This window comes from Canis lupus, chromosome 22, assembly GCF_011100685.1.
Source record: "Canis lupus familiaris isolate Mischka breed German Shepherd chromosome 22, alternate assembly UU_Cfam_GSD_1.0, whole genome shotgun sequence".
NCBI classification, from domain to species: Eukaryota; Metazoa; Chordata; class Mammalia; order Carnivora; family Canidae; genus Canis; species Canis lupus.
In genome coordinates this window covers 61,182,741-61,205,726 of record NC_049243.1, presented here as the reverse complement: position 1 = coordinate 61,205,726, position 22,986 = coordinate 61,182,741, and the positions used below count along the sequence as shown (strand labels likewise).

At 42.7% G+C, this 22,986-nt stretch overlaps 1 long non-coding RNA gene across 5 annotated transcripts in view; it reads right to left on the bottom strand.

The window, feature by feature from the left end:
- Positions 1-22,986, bottom strand: part of LOC111091731 — a 45,874-nt gene that overhangs the window by 4,509 nt on the left and 18,379 nt on the right. The window contains exons 2-4 of one of the 5 annotated variants that reach the window (XR_005376638.1): positions 19,417-19,507; positions 15,058-16,938; positions 8,964-9,258 (exon numbers count right to left, since the gene is read on the bottom strand). This is a non-coding gene — a long non-coding RNA (uncharacterized LOC111091731). The other 4 variants (XR_005376635.1, XR_005376634.1, XR_005376636.1 and 1 more) reach the window with 4 other exon arrangements.

The following is a 22,986-nucleotide window of genomic DNA, read 5'->3' as shown; positions in this document are numbered from 1 at the left end:
GTTTTACAGCTGGAGATAGCCTGACCAGACTCTGGCCTGCCCTTCTGACATCTAACCACACAACCCTGGTTCCTGCAACCTGTTCCACCTACAAGTTGAGCTCCAGCTTGTGCCCAGACAGGAGACAGCAGGCCATGTGACCAGCCAGGTAGGTAGCTCTCCTGAGAAGAGGAACTGAAATAAAACTTAATAGATTTAATAAAATAAATCTTTATAGATTGGCTCAACAGAAAAAAAGAAAGGACAGAGGAAAGAATCTGTGAACTCAAAGAAACAATAAAAACCATCCAATCTGAACAACAGAGAGGAAACAGACTTAGAGAGAGAGAAAGAGAGAGAGAGAGAGAGACCTAAGGGACTCTAAAAAAAGATCCAACATTCATGACACCAGAGTCCTGGAAGAAGAGGTGAAAGAGGATGGGATGGAAGAAATTCAAGTAAATAAATATGTAATGGATCAAAACTCCCCAAATATGCAAATGACATAAACCTACAAAATTAAGAAGCTGATAAAAAAAATTAAGAAGCTGAAAAAATTCCCAAATAGGATAAACACAAAGAAGTTCACATCAAAAAAACAACATTGTCAAAATTCTGAAAACTAAAGACAAAAATGAACTGGTGTTTTACCCATAGAGGAAAAACAATTCAAATTATAGCATATTTCTCATGAGAAAGCATAGAGGCCAGAAGAGAGTAGACCAATATTTTTTGAACACTAAAAGAACTGTCAACCTAGAAGCCTGGATCCAGCAAAAATAACCTTCAGGATTACAGGGGAAAATCAAATCATTCTCATTCAAAGAAAAACGAAGAAATTTTGTCACCAGCATACTTACCCAAAAAGGATTAAGGTTTAGTTTCCCAAAGCCAAAAGGAAATGATGCAGGGAGGAAACTTGAACATCAAGGAGGAGGAAAGAACATGGCAAACAAAATATGTGTAAATATAATAAGCATTCCTGTCCTCTTGTGTTTTCTAAATTGTGTTTGACAAGTGAAGCAAAAATTATAACACTGTCTGACGTGGAGGAAATAAGAAAATGACATCATAGACAGAAGAGGGTAAAAAAACATACAGGGAGATAAGGTTTCTAAGCTTCATCTGAACAGGTAAAATGGTGATACTAATAGGCTGCAATAAGCTAATCATGTATGAAGTAGCATCTAGAGGAATCACTAAACACTAAAATAGCTATACAAAGAAATATGTTCAAAGGGGCCTCTGTGTGGCTCAGTCGATTAAGCATCTGCCTTCTGCTCAGATCATGATCCCAGGGTCCTAGGATGAGTCCCACATTGGGCTCCCTGCTCAGGAAGTCTGCTTCTCCCTCTCCCTCTACTTCTCCCCGCCACCCCCAGCTCATGCTCTCTCTCTCAAATAGATACATGAAATCTTTAAAATATATATATGTTCAAAAACAATACAGATAAATCAAAATAGAATTCTAGAAATTGTTCAAGTGATCCACAGACAGGAAAAAGAAAACAAAGGTGAAAAACAGAGAACAAACAGAAAACAAAATCAAATATCAGATGGGAGCCATAACATACCAGTAATTACACTAAATGTAAATGGCCTAAGGAATGCAACACACTGTAAGATTGGCAGAATGGGTTAAGAACTGGGACCTATGTGCCATCCAACAAAGCCTCACTTCAAACATAACAATATTGGCAGTGGAAGAGGATGTATCATACAAACATTATCCAAAAGAAGCAGAAGTGACTATATTACATCAGATAAAATAGGCTTCAGAGCAAAGGAAATTTCTGGAGAAAGAGAGGGACATCATAAAATGATAAAAATCTCAATCGACCAAAAAGACACAGGAATCCTAAATGTGTGTGAACCAAACAACAGAACTACAAAGTAAGTGAAGCAAAAGCTGATGGAACTAAAAGGAACAAAAGGCAACATCCACAATTCCAATTGGAGACATCAACATGCCTCTCTCAGCAACTGATGAAACAGACAGAAAATCACAAGGACACAGGACTTAACAATATCATCAACAAACAGAATCAACGTTTATCAAACACTCTGCCAACAACACCAAATATACTTTCTTTTCAAGTGCCCTTGGGAGATACATCAAGGTAGGCCACATCCTGGGCCATAAAACAAATCCCAACAAAATTTTAAAAGTTGAAATTACAGAATGTGTTCTCTGACCAAATGGAATCATGAACAGAAATCAGTAACAGAAAGATAACAGGAAAACCTCCAAACACTTGAGAACTAAACATTGAAATTCTAGATAATCCCTGGGTTATAAAGTCTCAAGAAAAATTTTAAAAACACATCAATTGAATGGCAACATGTCAAAATTTTAGTAATACAATTAAAGCAGTGTTGAAAGAAAAGTTAGTACTAAATACATCCATTAACAAAGGGGAAGTGTCTCAAATCAATAATTGAAGCTCCTACCCCAAGGACCCTGAAAAGAAAGAGCAAAATAAACCCAAAGAAGCAGAAGGAAAGAATGATAAAGGTAAGGGATGAAATTAAAAACAGGAAAATAAGAGAAAAGCAATGAAACAGAACCAGTTCTTTGAAAAGATAAAAAGAAAATAGACTAATCTCTAGCAAGGCAGAAAAGAGAGAAGACACAAATTACCAAGATGGAAAATGAACAAGGGTTGTCCTCATAGACCCTGCAGACAGAAACAGGAGACTAGCAGAGTACAAACAACTCTACATGAATATGACCACTTAGATGAAATGGACCAAGTCATCAAAAAACAGACTACTCCAACTCTCACAATATAAAATTAGAAAATTGGAACAGCTTTATAACTATTAAGGAAATTGAATTTATAATTTAAAAACTGCCAAAAGATAAATCTCCAGACCCAGATAGTTTCACTGGAGACTTGTACCAAATGTTTAAAAAATTAGCACTAGTTTTCCACAATCTCTTTTGGAAAATAGAAGAGGAGAAAACACTTGCCAATTCATTTTATGAAGCTCATGTTAACCCTACATCAACACCAGACAGACAGAACAAAAAAGAAAACTGCAGGTCAGTATTTCTCATTAATATAGATGCACAAATCCTTAACAAAACATTTGTTCATAGAATTCAGCAGTAAATAAAAATAATTATGTGCCACAAATAAATGGAGTTTATTCCAGGGATGCAAGGCTAGTTCAATATTCAAAAATCATACAGTGTAAACCATCATATTAGTGGACCAAAGAATAAAAATCACATGATCATATCTATTGAGCAGAAAAAAGCATTTTATTTTATTTATTTTATTTTTTTTTTAGAAAAAAGCATTTTAAATCAATACCTATTTGTGCTTGATCAGGCAACTACTAGAAGTGAAGATGAATTTGGTGGTGTTGCAGGATTGAAGCATAAAATAAAAAAGAGGATTGCATCTCTACTTATCAGTAGAAATGCACCTACATATATATGGTCAATTTATTTTCAACAAAGGTGTCAACATAACTCAATGAAGAAAAGACTGTCTTTTCAGCAAATGGTCCCAAGACAACTAGATATTCATATGGAGGGAAAAAATGCAACATTGACCTTAAATTCACACTATACACAAGAATTAACTCAAAATGGATTAGAGCCCTAAGTATAAAATTAAAAACCATAGAACTTGTAGGAGAAAAACCTTTGAAGCCTTGAAGTGGCAAATATTTCTTAGATAGGACACAAAAGGCATGACCCATAAAAGAGAAACTTAGGGCGCCTGGGTGGCTCAGTGGTTCAGTGTCTGCCTTTGGCTCAGGTCATGATCCTGGGGTCCTGGGATCCAGTCCTGCATTGTTCACCCCGCAGAGAGCCTGCTTCTCCCTCTGCCTATGTCTTTGCCTCTGTGTCTCTCATGAATAAATAAATACAATCTTTTAAAAAAAATAAAAAACTTAATAAATTGTACTTTTTTTTGAAAGACACCATCAAGGAAACAAAAAAGAAGTAGATCAAAAACAGGAAAATTATTTGTTTATTGTTTTACCTATACTAAAAATACATTGATATAATTTAGCAGACTTATTTAATAAAAATATTGATAAATAGAAATAGCAGGAAACATCCTTGACATGTTTTTGCTTTTTTAAGTTGATCAGAACCTCTCTTGAATCTGTTCTACATGCCAGCTTTTATTCCTTTCCTGGCTGTACATCTAAAGTCATAAATCTTCTCTGTGAAGTCAAGCCTGCCTGCCTCTACCTGGAAGTTGCCCAGATGTTTTTGGTCTATGCATTTCAACATCTCTTTATGCTCTGAGATAAGCAAGTGAAAAAGATGGAAGAGGAGGAGGTAACTCTTATGGCATTACTAGGCCAACTGTCCAGGGCAGACCCTCCTTTTGGGAGGATGGGAAGGAAGGGCAGACACCCTCAGGCAGAGAGCACCAGCAGGAGCAGCTTGCACTGTTGAAACCAGACAGGAGTCCTAGACCCTGGTCTGTTGACCACCATGGACTTCCAGCAAGCAAGATCAATGTAAGATGCTTAAAATTGAACATCTGAACCATGCAACATGGAAAGACTCCTGACTTTCTCTTAATAGTGCTGCTAGGCTGTCCGTCATGAGAGCGGTTCAGGCTCCCAAAATCTGGGGGAGGAGACAGCCATGAATTTTATCCTTGGAGGAATTCCTGATGAGGATCATGAAATAGAAGCAGGTGCCAGCAACGTTGGAGAGGAAGCACTAAGCTCTCCCAGTATTATTGGCAGGAAGACCCTCTTTCTCTATTGTTACTCAGCATTCCAGAAGTTCTACCCAAGGTAGTAAGACCAAAAAAAGAAATAAGAGATACAACATCCAAAAACAAAAAGGAAAGGAACTTCTACTATTTGCACCTGACCTGTCTGAGATACATATTTACATATAATGTATATACATATATGTGCATGTATAATACATTCTTAAACACATTATCTCACTTCACTGTGACACCATTTTAGTGAGGTGTCATTTTACAAAAATTACATGCACATTTTACAAAAATTAAACCTGAGCCTTCAGAAGATAATGACTGGCATTGGAAAAACTGAATATCCATGCAAAGGAATGAATTTAGATCTCTATTTTACACCACTCACAAAAATGAGCCAAAATGGATTAAAGACTTCGATGAAAAACTTGAAACTGTAAATAAAGTTCCTAGAAGAAAACATGAGGAAAACCCCCTTGACATTAGTCTTGGTGATGACTTTTTGGAGATGACACCAAAAGCATAGGTAACAAAAGCAAAAATAGACAAGTAGAATGACACCAAGTTAAAAAGCTTCTGCACAGCAAAAGAAACCCATCAACAGGGGCATCTGGGTGGCTCAGATGACTAAGCATCTGCCTTCAGCTCAGGTCATGATCCCAGAGTCCTGGGATCGAGTCCCACATATGGCTCCCTGCTCAGGGGGAGTCTGCTTCTCCCTCTGCCTATGCCTCTCCCCTCACCCAGGTTCTCTGTCTCTTTCAAAGAATAAATAAAATCTTTTTTAAAAAAGAAAGAAGCTCGTCAACAAAATGAAAAGGCAACCTATGGAATGGGAGAAAATATTTGCCAACCATCTATCTGTTAAGGGATTAATATCCAAAATATGTAAAGAACTCTTACATCTCAATAACAAAGCAAATAATCCAATTAAAAATGGGTAAAGGACCTAAATAGACATTTTTCCAAACAAGAGATCCAAATGGCCAACAGTTATATGAAAAGACTTTCAACATCACTACTCATCAAGGAAATGCAAATCAAAACCACAAGGAGCTATCACCTCACACCTGCCAGAATGGCTATTATCAAAAAGACAAGAGGTAAGGGTTCTAGAGGATGTGAACTGTTTGGTGCACTGTTCGGTGGGGGCATCACTTGGTGCAGCCACGGTGGAAAATAGTATGGATTTTCCTCAGAAAATTAGAAATAGAAATACCATACGATCCAGCAATCCCACTGGTGAATATATATCCATAGGAAGTAAAATCACTGTCTTAAAGAGATGCTGGCGCCCTCCTGTTTGTTGCAGCATTATTCTACAATAGCCAAGACATGAAAACAGCTTAAATGTCCACAACAGATCAATATCACATTTACAGGGCATGTGGGCCACTCGGTTGGTTAAGCATCAGCCTTTGGCTCAGATGGTGACGTCAGGGTCCTGGGATGGAGACCTGACTCAGGCTTCCTGCTCAGCGGGGGGTCTGCCTCTCCTGCTCCCTCTGTCCCTCCCCCAGCTCATGCTCACTGTCCTGCTCTCTCAAGTAAGTAAATAAAATCTTTTTAAAAATCAGTTAGATATATATTTTTATTTATCCATGTTATGGAAGTATGTATGTATGTATGTATGTATTTATAATGGATAATTATCCAGCCATAAATAAAAGAAGGAAATCCGCATTTGCAACAACATGGATGAACCTTGAGGAGATTATGCTAAGTGAAGTAGGCAACAGAGAAGGACAAATACTGTATGATCTCAGTTATATATATGGAGTCTAAAAAAGTCCGGCTCACTGGGACAGATTGTAGACTGGTGGTTGTCAGGGGCTGGGGGAGGGGGAAATGGGGAGATGTTGATCAAACAATACAAATTTCTAGTTATTAGATGAATAAGTTCTAGGGATCTAACATGTAGCATGGTGACTGTGGTTAATGACACTATATTATATACTTGAAATTTGCTGAGGGTAGATCTTAAATGTTCTCATCACACCCTACACACACATGTGGTAACTTTGTGAGGTGATAAATGTACTAACTGACCTTAATGTGGCAACTTTTCACAATATATATACAGGATCATTAGGTTGTACAGCTTGAACTTACACAGTGTTGTCAAGTATATCTCAATACAGCTGAGGAGAAGAGAATATAATGACCTGCCCAAGACCTAGATCTAGCAAATGGTGTACCTAGAATGCAAGCACAGGTCTGGCTGATTTCAGAATCAGAGCTTGGAGCCATAAAACTTCCTCAAAACACCCAAAAGAATGGGCTCAAATTGATAAAATCAGGAGAGGAAATGACAACAACAGACAATAAAATTAATGCACAAAGCCAGTGGTGCTTCCAGATGGTAGCAATACCCAGTGGGCAACGGTGCTGAGGATAGAAGATCCATTCAAAGTTGCAACACTATCTATTAAAAACCCAGGTTAGTTAGGTCAAGAAGTGTGCATTGTGCAAAAGTTTGTTTGCATTGAGGAAACAGTACACTTAGTAAGAGACTGTAAGAAAAGCTTAAGTAAGTTGAGAGTGTAAGTGGAATACCAAAACCAGAAACCAGAGGTGGGAAGCTTAGTAGAGCTGAGCACATAAAAATATAAAATGTATGACACTATGAAGCCCACTATGAACACATTTGTAAAACAAATGAAAGCATAAAACTTCTCTAAGGAGCATAGAGAAACACTGCACTCTTTGGACACTTTGCTGAAATATTTGGTCAGATAAGGGAAAATATTGGTTAAGGTAGGGAATCGTCACGGTGATATTTCAAATGTTTCATTTTAACCAAACGTCCACTAGAGTTCGTGTGTAAGGGGATGACAGTGAAAACGTATAAGCAGTTCTAAAAGTCCCACACTGGGCTAGAAGCTAAACTATTTCCAATAATGAAATGCTGTGGAGCCTTTGAAATGGTGCGTTAGGAAAGTTAGTAAACTGGAAAAGTGCTCATAATATTGCTAAGTAGGAGAAGCATGTTACAGAACAGTATATATTGCAGGAACACATTTTTTTGTGAAAATATGTGTCTACATATTTATGCATTTGCATATTATTAAGATATCAAGAACATGTGTGAAGATCTTAACGGTGTTTTATGTCTAGATGAAATTTATTTCCTTATTTGTATTTTCTTGTATTTTTCAAATGATCTGCAATACACACAAATTACTTTTATAATTAGAAAAAAATGTAGATAAATATTGTTTGGATTTCATAGTGCCATCTTGGTAACTTTTCAAATATTTATACTATTCTTACATTTTTTTTCAATGCTAATGCAGATTATGGTTCCACCTTTCTATTAGATATATTGGATCTGCTCTGTGAGAAGTCCTATTGTACTGAGAATTTACTTGAGGTAGGAAATTACCCTAGGTTTTAAGTTAAATTTTAGATTTTAAAGGACTTGCCTACATTTTTTTTTAAGATTTCCCTAATAAAATGAGTAGCATAGCATGCCCACTTGGCAAAATTTTGGGACGGCTGTTGGCAGGTCAGGGCGTCTGGGTGTGGGTGAGGCAAGGGCCACCTCTCTGTGCTGCTTCTGCCCATCTACCCATCTCCTTTATTTGTTGTGCACCTGTGTTCACACAGCAGGAGGTATGATTATCTCTTTCCTTAATCCGAAGTGTGGAGGGGTTGTGCAAACGGTTTTAGGTGGTATGCAGCTAGAACAATTTTTTTTTAAGTTGCTAAACTATTTCAGTGCCCTGTGACTTTACAGATACTCCTCCAAATAGACAAAACATTAAGTCTATTAAAGATGCAGTAAGTAAATAATAATGATGCAAATGACACAGATATGGCAAAACCAGCATTTGTGAGCAGAAGGCTGAAATTTGGAAAGCACTGCCACGTGATACAGTGCTTGGGTTTTGTGTTCGAAATGTAGTGTTTTATATTTGTGTATTCACTGCTTTTAAATAATGTTGGGGGATCCCTGGGTGGCTCAGCGGTTTAGTGCCTGCCTTTGGGCCAGGGCATGAGCCTGGAGACCCGGGATCGGGTCCCGCGTCAGGCTCCCTGTATGGGGCCTGCTTCTCCCTCTGCCTGTGTCTCTGCCTCTTTCTGTGTCTCTCCTGAATAAATTAAATAAATAAATAAATAAATAAATAAATAAATAAATAAATAAAGTTCACAGTATTTCTTGTATATGTACCTTTTCTGTTTTATTTAAGAAATTAGCCAACTTCCCTCAGCTTAGGTATGTTTTCATCCTTCTTTTTCTTATTTGGTTTCAATATTATTGCAATATGACACAGTGAGATTTTGTTGAATTTATTAAATGCATTGTTACTTCCTAGATTCAATTATAATCACCCTCTTCTAATTACTGCAATCTTGAAAAAGAAAAAATTCTTCTTCAACAGCATATGTGGGGTCCCATAAACTCCCCATGGTAGGTGGGGATTACGGTTTGGCGAGCCTGACAGACCAGGGGAGGTTTGGACAGCCTGCAGGCCACATCCGACACTCCTGATGGCTTCACGGCAATGGGCGTGACTGATGTGGGCAGCGAGTCTGGGAGTTCCTGCCGAGCTGGCACCCATTTCATTACCTGTTTCAGAGAGACTCCTTGTCTGAGGACAGAGGAGGTGTGACCCTGCACATGGGGGTCTGTGGAGCTCCGGTGAACACAAAAGGAGGAAATGAGGGGCAGGACAGGTCTTCAGGGGGAAAGCCAGGTTAAGTCAGGTATGCTATGTTCGAAATACCTACTGGGAATACAGATCAGAGACGTGATACCCAAACTCTAATGAACACTTTCTAGAGTATTCTCATTGCAGAAGTCTAGTGGATGAATTCCAGAACATACAGGTCTCAGCTCTCATTTCTTCATGGTGTTTATAGGATCCTCTCTCTCTCTCTTTAATCTAAAACCTTGACAAGTAGGTGCCTGGAATTGGAAAGAGGGGTGGAGCCTTTCTTTTAAAATTGCTTTTGGGCAAGTCTCGCTGCCTGTATAGTATCAATGCCAAGATTCACTTTCGGTCAGGAAAGTTTCTGGAATTCACTTTTGAATTATTCATTTCCACATTGCTGTAAGGGCTTGAAAGTTATATGTGGGTTGCAACGTGGCCCTGCTTGCATATGGTGTGATCTTGTGCAAGCACCGAATCTGTCCATGTGCAAGCCTCAGTGTCCATGTTTGTGCACTTGATACAGGACACCTGCCTCCCTGGGTTGGGGAGATTAAATGAGATAATGTTTGCATATGCACCAGAGTGAGGTTATTACTTCCAGGACCATCTTTGGTACCGCTGCTGCCACCAACCACCACCTACTCGACAGCAAGGGGACCTCTGGCTTCTTTCCCCAGGTCTTCTGGCTCCTTTGGTGTTATCATTGTTATGTGCTTCCACCTTGTTTTTGGACAGTGACCCACATGACATCTACTATGATCACAAGCTTAGTATTTGAATACCAGTAACCCGTCCTGCCTTCACTGGCATTTACATTTCTTTTTCTTTTTAAAACAGTTCGTGTAAACCCAAATGCACTGGAGTAAGAGTTTTCAGGGAGGGTCCCAGCCCAGGGACCCTCTTCCTCACCCTTCCCCACCTCCCCATGGAGCAGTTATTGGTAACTGGACCAGAGATGGTATTTTTCTCTAAATTTCCTCTTAATTTTTAGAGAGTTCCTCACTGGACTTTGTTGGCTGTCCTTTATTTGGGGTATTACTCTCACTTTGAGTATTTAGCCCAAGGAAAGCTATACTTCTGACCATCTTCCTGAAAGTCTGTCTTTCCTAAATGCTACAAAAGTGACACACTCCAGTAGGGTACTGATTATTAAGGACTGACAGATCCTCTGTCTTTAGTAGTATGCGTATTTGGAAGAAAGTGAGTCCAAAGTTGCAATGTCTGTCCTTCAGCCAGAGAGGCAGATACCAGGGACTATTGTTTGGAAATTTATGAGGACTTTGTTGTAGCGTGCAAATCCCCTGGCCACCAAAGGCAACCTCATAAGGAAAGTATGCACTGAAACAATGGAGGTGTTGGAAATGGTTTGCATTACATCCAGGAATGATATTAATAGACCAAAAATATTAATTCCCCGGCTGAAGTTTATCAGTGGGATGTGGTGATGGTCTGGCTCCATCAGCACCGTGTACTTTGGCAAGTTGAGATCTTTTTCTGTCTCCTCATCTGTGCAGAGAGGAAGTACACAGGTAAGTCACCCATCCTGCTCTGAAGACAGGAATGGGAGATAACTGTGTGCAGAGCCCTGTGCCCTGGTGGGGACCCCAGGTCATTACTGGTTTGTGCAGAAATATACTGTGTGGTGGAGGAGGTAATGCACACAGGAAGTGATGCCAGAGTAACTGCAGTCAACACACACACAAGCAGAAGCTACATACAAAGTGCAGCCAACATCCTATTGGGAGTTTCCTGGTATAAAATGCTCGTTACAGGAAATTTGGAAAATAAAAAACAAACGGAAAAAAAAGAAGAAATCACTTAGAGTCCCATCACCCAGAGAAGACCATGGTGAACATTTTTGCCCTATTTTCTTTGAGGCCTTTTATATTGTAGCACAAGAAAAAAAAAACTATTATCATATGTTATGTGTATGATCTTATTTGCTGGAACAGAATACACAGAACACTTTACTGTAACTCAATGGATAGATGAGTGCATGTTGTTAGCTCTTGATAAGTATCATGTTTATTGTTTTAGGATCATCTGGCATGAGGATTTACCACAGCCCACCTAGTAATCTCCCTCTTGGACATTTGGTTGTTTATATTTTTCACTATTACAAATAATGCTATCCAAAATGCATATTTTGGTGTATCATGATTTTTTCCATTTTTAAAATTTTTTCCTTTTGAATTCCTCTCCTGGACAAATGCTGGAACATTTGTACTCTGTTGGAGAGTCATGGGAAGGACTTTGTCCTCTACTCTGAGAACTCTGCAAACAGTGCTAAGTAGCACATAGCTTGATGTTTAAGAGGGGTCTACTGGGAGGGTTGTTTTTTCCTGTAGTTATGGAGCAACTACTACTTATACCCAAAGTGTTAAGAAAGAAGGGGTCTGAATCTTCAGTGGGCATAGGGTCCCCTCCAGGAAGTTCTGGCCCTGTGGTGGCGAAGCAGGTACTCCATTCCAGAAGAGCCTCTCCAGATGCCTAGCCCCTGCCTGCCTGGCCAGACAAAACTGGCATGCTGGGGAGGTGAGGGTGGTGGTGCGTGACCCAAAGTCCCAGGGCAGGAAGGTCTTGAAGCAGATTCACTCTGCTACAAGGGAATGACACAGAATAGCCCTGAATACCTGCCGGAGTTTATCTCCATCCCTATGCATTTTCTGCTGCATAGAAAACATGACTCTCCAGAGGCGTGACCATATTCCTCCTCTTTTTCCTGGACGATTGGCTCTAATTTTCGATTATTCATTGCTTCCAGGTTGGATAGCTAGTATGTTTGTTTCCTGAACTGACCCGACAGGCTCCAGGGAGCAGGATGAGAGAGGGGGGTTCTTGGGGCTGCAGAGGAGGATGGGCGGGTGAAGGGCGGTGGCAGCATCGCACATGGAGCTGGGCAAGACCTTTCTGCTCCCCTCAGATCTGAGATCCTGTGATCTTCAGGGCTGGCTTCCAGCTGGCGGAGCCCCTGGTGCAACTCAGCCTGTGGTCCCTAATCTTGGAGAGCGTCTTTCATCTTCCTCCAGCCTGTGGGTGGTCGTGATGAAGCTGAGTTTCACCATCTCAAAGCCTGAGGTCCAATTAGTGATAATATATTCTTTTCCAGGCCTCTAAAGTTTGGAGTGAGAACCCAAGCCCCCTCCCCCACCCTGAGGCCACAACCTTCAGTTTGTTGACAATTCAGAGCATCTAAATTCCTGCTTCTCTGTGAAGAAAAATGAAATCTCAGCAATAAAAGTCCAGTCCTGACTGCAGGAGAGAACTCTGCACACTGTGCTGTTTAACTGTGGGGGTGCCCCGGTGCTGCTGCCACCTGCCAGCCCTCCACCTGTGGTTCCACCCTCCTACTGAGGAGACTATCACCAGATCTGACGACCATCTTGGTGGCACCTGCTGCTGGCAGGGCTTTAGGATCATTGTCCAGAAAAATCTCAAACCTCGGGTTCCTGCATTTCATTCTTTCCTCAGTGTCTGTCAGTAACTCTCTGTTCAGTGGGGCTTTAGTACAGGCACCCTAGGGCTGCAGACATGGTCACTGGCCAGATGGAGCAGACACTATCGATCTAGGAGTGGCCAAGAAATTGGGGCCCTCACCCTGACGCGAGCTCCCTCCCCACAGAAGAGAGGACTCGTCTACATTTAGCCAAACAGCTATGGGGCAGCATATCTTTCCAGGGAGGAAATGATATGGGGTCCAGATGGGGCCACGGTGCCTCCTGAGGACTGCAGTATGGAGCAGGGCAGCTTGGGTGAGTCTCATAGCACACTGAGGGAGAGAATCCAGATGCAAAGAGTGCAAACCGCGTGAATCCATCTCCACAAAGTTCAAACAGGCCACACTTTTCATCGATAGAGCCGTGAGCACCTGGCTGCCTCTGGTGGAGGTGGGGTCACTGGGAAGGGGAATGAGGGGACCTCTTGGCAGTTTGGAGAGTTCCTGTCTCTTTTTTTTTTTTAATTTTTATGTATTTATGATAGTCACACAGAGAGAGAGAGAGAGAGGCAGAGACACAGGCAGAGGGAGAAGCAGGCTCCATGCACCGTGAGCCTGACGTGGGATTCGATCCCGGGTCTCCAGGATCGCGCCCTGGGCCAAAGGCAGGCGCCAAACCGCTGCGCCACCCAGGGATCCCGAGTTCCTGTCTCTTATCGAGGGGAGGGCTACACAGGACTTTCAATTTATCACAATCATACCACGTATACACATTACCTCCAAAGCCCCGAGTCAGCCAGAAAGAACAGTCCGGGCCTGGGAACCGTGATGGGGTTAAGCAACATGCCCAGACTCAGGCCCTGCAAAGTATTTCTGGGATTCTTCCCTCCTGGTTGGCTTCTCTCAACCAAAACTAAGTTCTGCTTAAGCTCTGAATTGTCAGAATTCTTCTTTGGAAACAATTTCCCTCCAAACACCTCTCTTCCTCACTTGGCTTTATTTGCGTAGGCCCAAGTTTTGATAGCTGAAATGTATGATGTGTGATAGCCTCTAGAATAACTTTTCCAGCCAAGGAAACCCACAAGCCATCCACCGTTTTTGTTGGATTGGAAGCAAGCGATCTCTGAAGAGCAAGTACTGCACAGCAGGGAGAGTGCAATGTTTGTGTTCTGCTCTGACTGGTCTAGTCTGTGCGAGGCTGTGGCCGCAGAGCCCTCCGGCTGCAGAGCCCAGCTCTACCTTCCAAACATCACAGCCCCCGCCGCTCTTCTCTCTGTTGGCTCGTGATGGAAAGCACAGGGTCGACACCTCTGCCAGCCCTCAGCTTATCACTTTTGGGATGTTATTCGAAAAGTGGGGCTCTGAGGACAGGATGATGGGCACTGGGTGAGACGCGTGTGTGGCACCCACTGCTTGTCCTCCCCCACCAACGGCCCCTCCCCTGGGAGACCCTGGAGGGAGCCTACCTGGTCCAAATGGTCTGAGCAAGGGCCAGAGAGCAGAGAGGCCCAGGTCTGGGCACCTGCCAGCTCTGTCCCTGGGCTTCGGCTACACGGGCCAACAAAGGAACTCACATTTCCCATTCCCCATAAGCTGCCCCGGGCTTTCTGTGCCTGCCACCCAACAGTCATAAAGAACTATTCCGTTCACCCCCCCATGCCACCCCAGAACTGGAACCCCACGCTAACTCCTGCCACCACTGACCCTTCTCCGTGCCTATGATTATGCTTCAGTGTATCACCAGGAGCCCTGCTACCAGCTTCCATGGGGACACGTTTCGTTTCCAGGAGTGAACACCAAGGAACGTGCTGCTGTGCCGCTGGGTGTTGGACGGGGCTGTGCGGCTCTCCTGCAGCCTGCCTGTGCCCTCGTACCCTCTGGCCCACAGCTGGCATGAGGCCAGCTTCCCGCTATCCCCCCCCACCCCCCGTACGTGACCTTGTCACTGTCTTGACACACGTGCAGTGATAGCTCATTGCAGCTGTAACTCACATTTCCCTCGTGGCTAATGACGGTGGTGAGGTGTCTGATCACATCTTTTGCTCACTTTCTAATTAGCTTATTTGTTTCTCGCAGCTGAATTCAGAGTATATTTTAGATTCAAGTCTTTTGTTAGAATTGTGATTTGCAAATACTTTGTAGCCTGCTTTTTATCCTCTTAAGGTATCTTCAACAGAGCAGAAGTTTTAAAACTTTCCTATTTGGGTGACTTCTCCCAGACACACAGGCCTTGCTCTGTGTTAAGTCCAGCTGAACCCAGTGCTCCCACAAAACCTACCTTCCGCATACTCGCTCCTCTGCCACGCGCCGGGAATGCTGGGCATGTGCTTCCGGGGTTCTGTGTCCTGACAACTCAGGGCACCAAGCCCATGGATGGAACCCCTGAGTTAGGTCTGCTGGGGCAGAGAAAGCATTCCAGCAGCTGGGACACTGTGCAGGGTTGGTGGGATGGAACGGGGCAGCCAGGGTCCCAGGCAGAAGATGCCCCGCAATGCAGGTCTAAAGGACTTTGGCCCACAGAGTACGCTGCAAATCAGAGAAGGAAGAGTTACCCACTCGGGAAGCACACGGAGGGAGGACGTGTGGGCAGAAGCAGCCCTGTGCCACACGAGTTGCTCCAGCCAATAACCCCAAGGGCAATGGAAAGCTGTTGAGGAGCTTTGCCAGGGTTAGCAGACCTGCCAGCAAACTGCCAGTCTCTCTCCCTTGTCCCCATGCATTTTGCTTGTCACTGTCATCCTGTGTGATGGCTGGTTTCCACTTAGCCTCCTGCAGCATCCTCTCAGCTCACCATGAGCATCCCTGCCGGCTGCCCTGCCCGCCTGCCTGGCTGTGAGGTGCACCATCCCAGGCACATCCTCCCTGGCTGCCTCCGTGTGTCCTGACCCTGGCTCTGTGAATCCCCAAACCCCAGTGAATGTTGCAATGCCTCCTTGTGTGCTTGGCCTCCTAACTCCACACCCCACCAACCCCGCACCATGCGCCCCACTGCCCAGCACTGTGCTCCCCACTAACCTCACATCATTCGTCCCACTATGTAACACATGCTTCCCACTGACTTCACATCATTCTCCTCACCAACCTGCACCATGCTCCCCCATCTACCCTGTGCTGTGCTCCATTATTAATCCTACTAATGTACACTTCTGAGATTAAGGACCCATCACAGTCTCTTACTAGGTATTCACATATGTGTTTGTGTGGACTGCTCTGGAGGGCTCCAGGGAGAAGCAATGTGGTGATGACCCTGGACGTCCAGGGTTCTGCATTATGACTACCTGCACATGCTTTCCACACCGGTCAGGAGCCACAGAATTGTTCAGCTGCTCAGAGACATGGACATGATGTCACTGTTTCCCTGCTGATTTCCCTCTGTGGAATGTGATGGGCAATGAGATGAGCCAGCCCTCCCTCAGTGGGCCTCAGTTGGGAAGAATCACTCCTGCTTCATCTGCCAAGCCAACTGCTTTTCCTCCTGCTCACCTCTCAGCAAAGCATACTTTTTCTCACCACAAAAGTGTGGGATAAGGGGAAAGAATGTACCAGCCACCAGCCAACTCTTTCTGGAACAGAAATCTTCCTATTTCTTCCAGCTTTTCCATCTGATTTAGTTGGTGCATCCCAGAGAGCAATAGTGACTCTGCAACTAACAGTAGAATCTTATTGGTGCACCACGAAGGCAAATTTGGTACAGATGGAGGTGCCTTGGATCATCAAGGGAGGTTAATTATCTTAGTGCCACCAAGAGATCCCTTTAAAAGTGTTTCCTAAAAAAGCATCTCAAAGGCCCAAAACCAAAGACTGCATTGCTGGGCAACTTGCCCAAACGTGGTCTTCCAGGAGGCAGGCTCCCAAGGCGCCTTGGTGCTTGGACATTAGACAACTGCAAAACTGATTTGATTCTGGCTTTCCAGAGTTTTTAGCTGCATGACCTTAAATAACTTAGTTAACTTGATTTCAATGATCTCATATGTGAAATAGAGATAGAAATACTTATATTTAGGGATCCCTGGGTGGCGCAGCGGTTTGGCGCCTGCCTTTGGCCCAGGGCGCGATCCTGGAGACCCGGGATCGAATCCCACGTCGGGCTCCCGGTGCATGGAGCCTGCTTCTCCCTCTGCCTGTGTCTCTGCCTCTCTCTCTCTCTCTGTGTGTGTGACTATCAAATAAAAATTAAAAAAAAAAAATTAAAAAAAAAAAAAGAAATACTTATATTTAAGGGTGAACACTAAGGATTAAAAATAAAGTATTTAAGTGATAAATTATTCAACAAATGATATTAAGGCAACCAACAATCCAATTGGATAAAATACTATTCCTACTCTTTACTCTTCATTCCATGTAGTAAAGTACATTTCAGATGGACCAAGGATTTAAATGTGAAAGAATTGAGAAGAAAGCAAGCATGTGAGTAGGCCCATATTTTTGTAATCTCCCAACAAAGAAGGCAATACTAGGGCAGATCTGGACACCTTTCCAAAGGCGCTGAGAAAAAGGCTGACAAAATCACTCTAGTACACTTTTTAAACTCTTCATGGAAATAAACATGATACATAAAGGAAAAGCTGAGGGGAAGCTTTCTATGCACTTGGCAAGTGGTAATTCCACTTCTCATGTGATGGACCGTCCATGCTTTGACCTATCAATGTTGGTACCCTACTTGTGATGCTTGTTCCACGGTTTTGCTAACTGTTACCATTGGAGAGACACTAAGTAAAGGGTCCGTGGAATCTCTCTGATTTGAATGTAAATCTTCAATTATCTCAAAATAAAAGATTTAATTTTGAAAAATCATTTTTTGTAATTTGCAGGATTACAGATAAAGGATTAATCCATAGGATCACCTCAACAGATGTATAGAAAGCATTTGACAAAATTCAGCACACATTCACAAATTAAAAAAAAAAAAATCAGCAAACTAGAAGAGCCAAACTGAAACACAGCAAAACGGAGGGAATTGCCTCAATCTGATAAAGATCATTTAAAAATATGTAGTTGATATGATGTTTAACAGTGAAATATCAGTTTCTTGTTAAGATAAGAAACAAGTTAAAAAAAAAAACTGCTCTTTTAACATGTGCTGGAGGTAATAGCCAGAGAAATACGGCAAGAAAGAACACCAGATAAACAAAAACCTCACACCAGAGCCTAAAGTCCCAGTTATCTCAGCTACTTTTACCTGATACATCATGTCCAGCTTTCAACAAAAAATTACAAGGCATGTTGACAGGAAAAAACACTGTCTGACCAGATAAAACAAGCATCAGAGCCTGCTCTGGTGTGGCAGAGATTTTAGAATTATCAGATCAGTAATTTAATATAAGTACAATTGATAAGCCAAAAGTTCTCATGAACCAAATCAACAATATGCAATAATAAATGAATAATGTAAACAGAGAGATGGAAACTCTAAGAAAGAATAAAAAAGAAATGCAAGAAATGAAAAACACTGTCATGAAAATCAAGCAACCCTGATGGACTCCTTAGTATAGCGATGAGGAAAGGGTTAGTAAGTTTGAAGATATATCCCAGAACACTTGGATAAATGGGTCAGAGAAGAGGCTTCCAGAGAAATTAAGAATTATTTTGATTAAATGAAAAGAAAATGCAACTTTTTAAATACAATGTGGGGGTACAGTGGAAGTGGGGCTCAGGGGTCATTTGTAAGTAACTGCAGAAGAAAGGTCTCAAGTACATGATCTAAATTTCTACATTGTGAAACAGGAAAAAGATGAGCAAGTAAATCCCAAAGTAGCAAGAAAAAAAGAAATAATAAATCTAGGAAATTGAAAACAGAAAAACAATTGAGAAAATCAATAAACACCAAAAGCTAGTTCCTTGGAAAGATTAATAAAATTGATAAATCTCCAGCATGACTAAGGGAGGGAGGGAAGACACAAATTACTAACATCAGAAATGAAAGAGGGGCCATCAACACAGACTACAGACCCCATGGACATAAAGGAATATGATGAACAAGTCTAAGCCTGCATGTCTGATAACCTTGATGAAATGGGCCAATTCTTAAGACACAGTCCACTAAAATGCACACAGAAACAGATGATCTCAATAGGCCTATGTATTATATATGTGTATTAGAGAAATTGAATCAATAATTAATAATCTTCCAAAGTAGCACCAGACCCAAATGAATCCACTGGTGAATTGTACCAAACATTTAAGGAAGAAATGATATCAATTCTTTGCAATCTATTACAGAAAATACGAGCAGAGGGAATACTTTCTAACTCATTCTTCAAGGCCAACAATACCCTAATATAAAAATAAAAGAAGAAAGAGTACATACCACTATCTCTCACGAACATAGATGCAAAAATTCCCCCCCCCAATACTAGCAAATTGAATTTAACAATGTATAAATAGAGTGTACATCATGACCAAGTGCGATTTATCCCAGGTGTGCTAAAGAGGAAAAATTCATACGATCATATCTGAAGATACAGAAAGCATTTGATTAAAATCCAACTCTTATTTATGAGAAAAAGCATCAACAAATTAAGAATAGGAGAGAACTTTTCTTTTCTTTTCTTTTTTTTTTTTTTTTTGATTTTTTAAGGAGAGAACTTTTCAACTTGATAAAGAGCATCTACAAAAAAACCTTTAGCTAACATCATACCTCATGGTGGGAAACTAGCTTCTCTCCTACGGTCAGGAGCAAGGCAAGGATGTCCCCATTACCACTCCTAGTTAATGTTGTACTAGAGGTCCTAAATGATGCAAATAAGACAAGGAAAGTAAGTAAAAATTATACAAATTGGAAAGGAAGAAATAAGACTATCTTTATTTGCAGATGACATGATTGGCCAGGTAGAAAGTCCCAAACCACTAACAGTGGCTACAAGTCCTGGAACTTGTCCACTACAAGTCGTGGACAGCACGGTTGCAGGAAACAACGAACAATGTCCATTGTTTTTCTACATACCAGCAACAAATAACTGAAATTTGAAAATAAAAACACATCATTTACATTAGCACACACACAGGAGAAAAAGAGAGAGAGAGACATATAGACATACTTGTTTTATTGAGCTTTGTAGATACTGCGTTTCATACAAATTGAAATTGTTAGTGACAATCCTGAAATGAGCAGGTCAGTTGGGGCCATTTTTCCAACAGCATTTGCTTACTTTGTGTCTCTTTGTCACATTTTGGTAATTCTTGCCATATTTCAAACTTTTTCATTATTATTTTATTTGTTACAGTGATCATTGGTTATGACTCACTGAGAGTTAAGATGATGGTTAGACTTCTTTAGCAATAGAGTACTGTTCATTTAAGGTATGTACATTGCTTTTTAAGACATAATTCTATTGCACACATAATACACTAGTTAAACATAACTACATGCGCTGGGAAACCAAAAAACTCATTTGACTCATTTTACTAAGGTATTTGCTTTATTGGTGATCTGGAGCCAGACCCACAGCATCTCTGAGTGCCCCATCCTTAGGCACAACCTAACAGAATATATAGACGTATTACATCTATTTGAGGAAAACTAAAAAGCTATGATGAAAGAAATAATAAAATATCCAGATAAATAGAGAGATACTCCGTGTTCATGGGCTGGAAGACTCAATATTGTGAAGATGCCGGTTCCTTCTAACTTGGTCTATAGATTCAACACAATACCCATCAAAATCCCAGCAAGCTGCTTTAAAAGTTTATATGGCAAGACCCGGAATAGTCAACACAAATACCGGAGAAGAACAAAGTCAGAGAACAGATACTATCTGACTTCAAGGCTTGTGATGAAGCAACAGTAGTCAGGACCGTATGGTATTGGTGAAAGAACAAATGAATAGATGAGTAGAACGGAACAGAAGCCACACAAACATAGTCACTGATTTTTCACAGAGGAGAAAGGACAGTCTCTTCAACAAATGGATCTGGAGCAACTAACGTCCACAAAAGAAAAAAAAAAAAAGAATTAGACACTGAATTTAATGTAGGGAATTAAAGACTTCTGTTCTGATGAAGACACTGTTAAGAGAATGAAAAAACAAACCATAGACGGGGAGAAAGTATTTGCAAAAGACACATCTGACAAGAGACCCATATCCAAAATATACAAAGAACTCTTAAAACTCAACAATAAGAAAACAAACAGCCCAAACAAAAATGGCTACAAGACCTGGACAGACACCTCCCCAAAGCAGGTGCACAACTGGCAAATAAGCACATGACAAGGTGTTCCTCAGCATTGCCATCAGGGAACTGCAGATTAACGTGACAGCAGGACACCGCTGCCATAGACCAGCATGGCCACGATCCAGAACACCCACAGCACCCAGTGCTGGCGAGCACGAGGAGCAGCAGGAGCTCACCCACTCTGCAGAGGGAGAGCAGAATGGTGCAGCCACCCTGGAAGACCGTCTGGTGGCTTCTCACGGGGCCAAACACATATCATAGCAAAAAATGATGTTAAGGCAACAGATTATCCAATTGGAAAAAATCATATTCCTACTCTTTACTCTTCATTCCATGTAATAAAATACATTTCAGATGGACCAAAGATTTAAATGCGAGAACTTGAGAAGAAAGCAATGCTAAGAGTAGCATCCGATCCAGCAATCACGGTCCTTGGTATCGACCCAAAGGAGTTGAAAACGTGTCCGCACAAAATGTGCACATGGGTGTTTATAGCAATTTTACTCGTCATTGCCAGAGCTTGGAAGCAACCAGGACGTCCTCCGGGGGGTGAGCAGGTGACCAAGGCTCCTTGAGAGACAAAACCCTCAGGGCAGCGAGGAAGGGGACCGTCCTGAGAGCCGACTGCATGGCCCTGGGGTCTCAGGCTCCTGCCCCCAGAACTGGCAGGCCTCATTGCCTGGTGGCCTGTTACCACTGAAACAGTAAGCCACAGGCTTCTCAAAAGTGTTTAACCCAAAATGAGCCCTTCACCATTTCTGAGTCTGATCAGCTCTTCCCAGACCACTGCCTGGTCCACATCCTGTCAAGACCACCAGAGACCCTGCCCCAGCCCCAACTCCTGGCTGCTGCCATGTCCCCCCCAAAATTTGGCCAGGCTGGTGCAGCCCCCACCTGGCCCTCACTGTCCTGGGGCCTCCCCATGGCAATGCCCTCCTGGCCAGCTCTGAGGGCTGCCACTCCTCCCCCAGGAGCTTCCCTTCACCCTCAGGAAAGAAGGAAGGAAGGCTGGCACCCACTGGGATATGCAGATTCCAAAGTCCTTCGTCCATCTGGCACGCAGCCTACCTTCCAGTTGTATATTATATTTGCCCCATGAGAACAAAGGTAAACTCAACGAGAAAGGCCCTATATTTATATATTTTGTTTAACTTTTGACCCTCATCTCCAGCATCTTCCTTGGTTCCTGGAAGATAATGTGAACTTGATAAGTCATCACTGAATGGGTGAATGAGCAAGAGAACCGGGAGGGAATTCAGGCTGCAGCTTGGTAGGCGACAGTCCTGGGTAGAGGCAGGTGGGAGGGCTGGCAGGGGTCTCAGAGGGAAGGAGCCCCAGGGGCACCCTCCCCTGCAGGGAGAGGGGAGGGGAATCCACGTTGACTCCAGCTTCAGGGCTCCAAAAGGAGCTGGTGGTCCAGAGATGAGGCTGACAATTCCCCAGAACTGTCTCCCCACCGTCAGGGAGCGGCAACAGCAGCCCTACTTCTGACCCTGGGCCCCAGAATCCTGCCTCTGTCCCCACCCAAGGCTGGAGGCCCAGCAGAGGCCCTCTCAGAACTTCAGAATCCAAGCCAGGGCTGCCCCTGGTTGGCGCCACACCCAGCAGATGGATGTGGACAGGAGGAACCCAGCACTCAGGATGTCTGGGTTCTTGCACACACACGTCAGTTTTACTGTCTTATTCGTTCTATGGCTGACATTTCACGGTTCACCCAAACCCTATTTTGACACATGCACCAACCCACAGACCCGTCTGGGAGGCAAGGTGCAGGGTGGGAATATACACAGTGGTTTTTATGTGGCTCATGTGGACATCAGTCATGCCCTTGAGACATCAGCCTGAATCCCCAGAACTGGGGTTACCTTGCCGACTTGAGGATTTTAGGCCAGTCCTTATGAGGGCAGGAGGGAGGCTGCTGGCGTGAGGCTAAGGAAGGGGCCGTGGGTGCAGGTCCACCCAAGCTGGCATAGTCAGGGAAGGTGGTCTCCCCAGAACCCCCAGAAGGAAGCAGCCCCTGACACTCTTCTTGTAG